This window comes from Procambarus clarkii, chromosome 68, assembly GCF_040958095.1.
Source record: "Procambarus clarkii isolate CNS0578487 chromosome 68, FALCON_Pclarkii_2.0, whole genome shotgun sequence".
Taxonomy (NCBI): domain Eukaryota; kingdom Metazoa; phylum Arthropoda; class Malacostraca; order Decapoda; family Cambaridae; genus Procambarus; species Procambarus clarkii.
The window spans coordinates 4,376,445-4,383,035 of record NC_091217.1 but is presented as its reverse complement, the minus strand read 5'-3'; positions in this window follow the sequence as shown (position 1 = coordinate 4,383,035).

Genomic DNA, 6,591 nt, shown 5'->3' with positions numbered 1-6,591 from the left:
CCAAGATTTACGTCATTCATCTTCGGAAGTTAATTTTCCTTCTCCAGTCTCATCACAAGGGCCTGGGCGTCCCAGATGGGGTCTGGCTTAGTGTGCAACGTCTCTCTCTCTCTCTCTTTCTCTCTCTCTCTCTCTCTCTCTCTCTCTCTCTCTCTCTCTCTCTCTCTCTCTCTCTCTCTCTCTCTCTCTCTCTCTCTCTCTCTCTCTAAAAAAAAAGTAATATGTTAAAGAAAAATAACTCGCAACTCTCCGGGAATCAAATCCCCAATTTCAGACGTCATCAAAATCGCTGTTAAAACCCTATATTTCTTAAAAGAGGGGTCAATATCGCCGACCCTGACCAGCTTATGACAGTCCCATACCAATCAAGTGTCATCTTTAAAAGTTAGGTGAACAAGCCCCAAGCGTCTGACCTCGAATATTGGACCGACAGACAGACAGACAGACAGACAGACAGACTTTTTTTTTATAGATGTACATATTTTTTTAATTAACTTTAATTTTTGATCTTGTAAAATTAATATTAATGTTTACAATTATATTGAGCTTCATATTAATTAAATAAACTTACACTTGCAAATTTATTAATAAACTTTACAATTAAAAAGAGTCTGACTACGTGCTCGAGTTGTCCAGCCTCCTGTGTTGTATTGTTCAGCCTCCTGTGTTGTATTGTTCAGCCTCCTGTGTTGTATTGTTCACCCTCCTGTGTTGTATTGTTCAGCCTCCTGTGTTGTATTGTCCAGCCTCCTGTGTTGTATTGTTCAGCCTCCTGTGTTGTATTGTCCAGCCTCCTGTGTTGTATTGTCCAGCCTCCTGTGTTGTATTGACCTGCCTCCTGTGTTATATTGACCTGCCTCCTGTGTTGTATTGTTCAGCCTCCTGTGTTGTATTGTTCAGCCTCCTGTGTTATATTGACATGCCTCCTGTGTTGTATTATCCAGCTTCCTGTGTTGTATTGTCCAGCTTTCTGTGTTGTATTGTCCAGCCTCCTGTGTTGTATTGTCCAGCTTCCTGTGTTGTATTGACCTGCCTCCTGTGTTGTATTGTCCAGCCTCCTGTGTTATATTGACCTGCCTCCTGTGTTGTATTGACCAGCCTCCTGTGTTATATTGACCAGCCTCCTGTGTTATATTGTCCTGCCTCCTATGTTATATTGACCTGCCTCCTGTGTTATATTGACCTACCTCCTGTGTTATATTGACCTGCCTCCTGTGTTGTATTGTTCAGCCTCCTGTGTTGTATTGTCCAGCCTCCTGTGTTGTATTGTCCAGCCTCCTGTGTTGTATTGTCCAGCCTCCTGTGTTATATTGACCTGCCTCCTGTGTTATATTGACCTGCCTCCTGTGTTATATTGACCTGCCTCCTGTGTTATATTGACCAGCCTCCTGTGTTATATTGTCCTGCCTCCTGTGTTGTATTGTTCAGCCTCCTGTGTTATATTGACCTGCCTCCTGTGTTGTATTATCCAGCTTCCTGTGTTGTATTGTCCAGCTTCCTGTGTTGTATTGTCCAGCCTCCTGTGTTGTATTGACCAGCCTCCTGTGTTATATTGACCTGCTTCCTGTGCTGTATTGACCAGCCTCCTGTGTTATATTGACCTGCCTCCTGTGTTATATTGTCCTGCCTCCTGTGTTATATTGACCTGCCTCCCGTGTTATATTGACCAGCCTCCTGTGTTATATTGACCTGCCTCCTGTGTTATATTGTCCTGCCTCCTGTGTTATATTGACCTGCCTCCTGTGTTATATTGACCAGCCTCCTGTGTTATATTGACCTGCCTCCTGTGTTATATTGTCCTGCCTCCTGTGTTATATTGACCTGCCTCCTGTGTTATATTGACCTGCCTCCTATGTGTTGTATTGACCAGCCTCCTGTGTTATATTGACCTGCCTCCTGTGTTATATTGACCTGCTTCCTGTGCTGTATTGACCAGCCTCCTGTGTTATATTGACCTGCCTCCTGTGTTATATTGACCTGCCTCCTGTGTTGTATTGTTCAGCCTCCTGTGTTATATTGACCTGCCTCCTGTGTTATATTGACCTGCCTCCTGTGTTATATTGACCTGCCTCCTGTGTTATATTGACCTGCCTCCTGTGTTATATTGACCTGCCTCCTGTGTTATATTGACCTGCCTCCTGTGTTGTATTGACCAGCCTCCTGTGTTGTATTGACCAGCCTCCTGTGTTATATTGACCTGCTTCCTGTGCTGTATTGACCAGCCTCCTGTGTTATATTGACCAGCCTCCTGTGTTATATTGACCTGCCTCCTGTGTTGTATTGACCAGCCTCCTGTGTTATATTGACCAGCCTCCTGTGTTATATTGACCTGCTTCCTGTGCTGTATTGACCAGCCTCCTGTGTTATATTGACCTGCCTCCTGTGTTATATTGACCTGCCTCCTGTGTTATATTGACCTGCCTCCTGTGTTATATTGACCAGCCTCCTGTGTTATATTGACCTGCTTCCTGTGCTGTATTGACCAGCCTCCTGTGTTATATTGACCTGCCTCCTGTGTTATATTGACCTGCCTCCTGTGTTGGGAGCAGCGTGTCCTCGTACAGGGCGTTTGCCTTTTTTTATATTTTATTAGTCTTTGTTTTACTTTAATTTTCAAGACTTTCGCTCACTATTATTTTGTTGTGTCTTATTGTCACTATCGTTAGTTCCCCTCTTCCGTCTGTTCCTCGTCTGTTCCCCTCTTTTCCCCCTCCTCCATCTCCCCCTACCTCTTCTTCCCTCTCTTTTATTTTTCCCAATTATCTCATTCTCCCTTTTTCTATTTACCCCTTCTGTCCCTTTCCCCCCTTCCATAACGCCCTGCCCTTCCTCACATTATCCCCTCTCCCTTCTCCCTCCCCTCCCTCTCCCATCTGCTCTTGTGTAACCTCTCTGTGGGTCTCTTTCCAAGCCTTCATCAGCGCGTTAGTGTGGCTGTAAGGAGCTCTTTAGCAGAAGAGGCTGCGTCATCAACGACTCTCTGGCGTTTTTGTGATGGCGTCTTCACTGAGGTCAATACACAACTCAAGGCTAATTTAATGATTAGCTCGAGGCGTGAGGGTCAGTGAGGTGCTCCCTGAGGTGAGGAGGTTAAGAGAGAGAGAGAAAGAGAGAGAGAGAGAGAGAGAGAGAGAGAGAGAGAGAGAGAGAGAGAGAGAGAGAGAGAGAGAGAGAGAGAGAGAGAGAGAGAGAGAGAGACAGAGAGACAGAGAGACAGAGAGAGAGAGAGAGAGAGAGAGAGAGAGAGAGAGAGAGAGAGAGAGAGAGAGATAGAGAGAGAGAGAGAGAGAGAGAGAGAGAGATAGAGAGAGAGAGAGAGAGAGAGAGAGAGAGAGAGAGAGAGAGAGAGAGAGAGAGAGAGAGAGAGAGAGAGAGAGAGAGAGAGAGAGAGAGAGAGAGAGAGAGAGAGAGAGAGAGAGAGAGAGAGAGAGAGAGAGAGAGAGAGAGAGAGAGAGAGAGAGAGAGAGAGAGAGAGAGAGAGAGAGACAGACAGAGACAGGAAGGGTTTCTTAAACAGAAATCTCCATCACGCTAGATGTCCATCATTAGGGCACTATAGACCGGAGATCATCAACAGAGCACAATCAAGAAACACTTACATCATCAACACACAGCTCACTAGATACGGCATCATCAACAGAAATAACGGGGTGCCGTCTGTTGATGATGTTCTGTTGTTAAGTTGATGTATCAATCTCAGCACGAATTTCCCTTCTAATTAAAAAAGCCCCCCCACCTACGCCCCCCCTAAAAAAATTACCTGCCACAGATTTTTACGGCATGTTTAGCACGCGCAGAACAGCTGATTTACAAGTTTGTTGGTTCAAAAAATATAAATATATATATATTTTTTTTAGGGCAGGGCCCAAAAACCCATAATTACCCTCAACACATGGATCGCAACCAGTTTAATCTGTATTGGCCTATAAATCTACTCCCTATCAAATTTATGCAAAGTTTCGCCGTTGTAATTGCTATGTCATCCAATTATTATTTTTCGCCCATAACATATCGTGTAATTGTCAAGTGTATTCATGTTATATTTGTGGTTTTAGTTCAACAACATAACGATATGTTTGGCTCGCTAAAGGCCCGAGCTTGTAAAATTGGCGACCCCGCGTAATTGGGTGATTGTGTGTACAGTTTGTTGGTTAGTTTGTCAGTCAGTCTGTTAGTCAGTTATTAGCTCAAACTGTCAGTCAGCTATTAAGTCAATCAGTCACACACACACACACACACACACACACACACACACACACACACACACACACACACACACACACACACACACACACACACACATAAATACTCTGGTTGCAAACGCTAGGTTGGCTAACATAAGAACGGCCTTTAGAAACTTGTGTAAGGAATCATTCAGAACTTTGTATACCACATATATAAGACCAATTTTGGAGTATGCGGCTCCAGCATGGAGTCCATATCTAGTCAAGCATAAGACTAAACTGGAAAAGGTTCAAAGGTTTGCCACCAGACTAGTACCCGAACTGAGGGGTATGAGCTACGAGGAGAGACTACACACACCATACGAGGAAAATATGACGAGCGTTATTGTACTTCAGAAACCCTTAATAACTCTATAATACCTGCCAGGTATTACAGAGACTAATTAGGATATACAAGAAAATGAACACCTTGAAAGGAGGAGGAGGAGGAGGAAGAGGAAAGGAATGAGAAACAGAGGGATTGAAGGAATAAATATTATAAATAAATATATAAATAAATAAATAATAAATATATAAATAAATAAATAAATAAATAAATATAGAAATAGTAGGTCGATAAACGACAGATGAAGTCTCTTTTCAGTCACATAAAATCATTCCAGTTACTTCACGTTCACTATCACTAAGGAACAGTCATTCCATACACCTCTCCGTGGCCTTCCTCTGTATCCCTCCAGAACCTCTTTATATATATTCCCTGTCAATTCTTATTCTTAGAATTTTATATGTCGTGATCATGTCTCAACCCCCCCCCCTCCTAATATTTCATCCCTCCAGGGCTGTGAGCTGAAGTAATATATCGACCTCTGTTCACTCATGCAAACCTCAGAGACACAGTCTTAAAACATATATGATAAAGGGCAAAAAGAGTGAAAGAAAGAGTGTGTGTCTGAGTAAACACAAGCAAACATATCAAGCCACCTTCCGGATGGACAGTGTCCATCCGGATTGGGTCGCGGGATTGGGTCAAATTGGGTCCAACCTCACGCGGGATTGGGTCAAATTGGGAAGATTGGCAGAACATCTATACTAATCTTACGTTCCTCTATCTTGCTCTCCGTTGTCTTACATTCCCTTCCTTACTTTAAATTACAAAAAAGCCAGTAAAGGAATCTCAAAACACGTGTATAAACCGTAATTTGAAACGTGAGTAAAACAATCAAATGTCGTCTTTAAAACATTCCGAACACGAGAAAATGTTTAGTGGACATTCTTCCTAGTAATGACTCTTATTTATAACGAGAAATTGAAGAGAATTAAGAAAGCAGAGAGAGAGAATTGAAGAGAATTAAGAAAGCAGAGATAGAGAATTGAAGAAAATTAAGAAAGCAGAGAGAGAGAATTGAAGAGAATTAAGAAAGCAGAGAGAGAGAATTGAAGAGAATTAAGAAAGCAGAGAGAGAGAATTGAAGAGAATTAAGAAAGCAGAGAGAGAGAATTGAAGACAATTAAGAAAACAGAGAGAGAGAGAGAGAGAGAGATGCCCAAACCACCACTAACCAGATCAAGCTGTAGGATTATATTGAAAGGCAGGATTAAGGATTAATGCAGCGTCTGGGATCTTCTCGGACGTAGGTTCGAACCCTTGTCACAGCCCCCTGTGGATTTATTCAGTATATTGAAAGGTTTTTAGGAGGATCCAAGTGGAAACCTCATTTATAATAGTGTTTTAGGGCAGTATTGTTTAAGGTCTATTGTGGGAGTGTCTATTACTGTCTATTATGTCTATTACTCTTTTTCGTCTCCCATGTCCTGGGAGAAGTCACGTATACCATCTCCCACGTCCTGGGAGACAGTTTCAGAGGAACACCTCATTAGTTCTTATTCAACATTTTTGACTTCATTAGTGATGATAAAAGTGGAAGTTTCTGTGATCGGCTCAGTTGCTGTGTAATGGCATGTATTCCAAGCGCTCAAGCGCCTGTGTGTGTATATATATGTATGTATGTATATGTATACATGCACTCAAGTACCTGTGTATATATACATGTGGATGTACTTACTGAAACATGGAGACAGGACGATATTTAGCTCTTGGGCCTCTATTTCAATTTGTCCCGGCCTATTTTGTGTAATATGACGTAATATGACACCTACCACTCAGGGGTGATCTGAGGGGTAGGCCTATGCCAATCAGGTCATCCTCTGAGCCCTCAAGACGGCTGGCAAGCGCCTCCCTAAGTAGGCAAAACCTTCTGGAGTAATTTTAATCAACATTGAACTTTTCCAGTGTCAGAGTAACTGTGATAAAGGGTTTCTGTGTAAGAGGAACTGTGATAAATGGTTTCAGTGTAGAGGAACTGTGATAAATGGTTTCAGTGTCAGAGTAACTGTGATAAATGGTTTC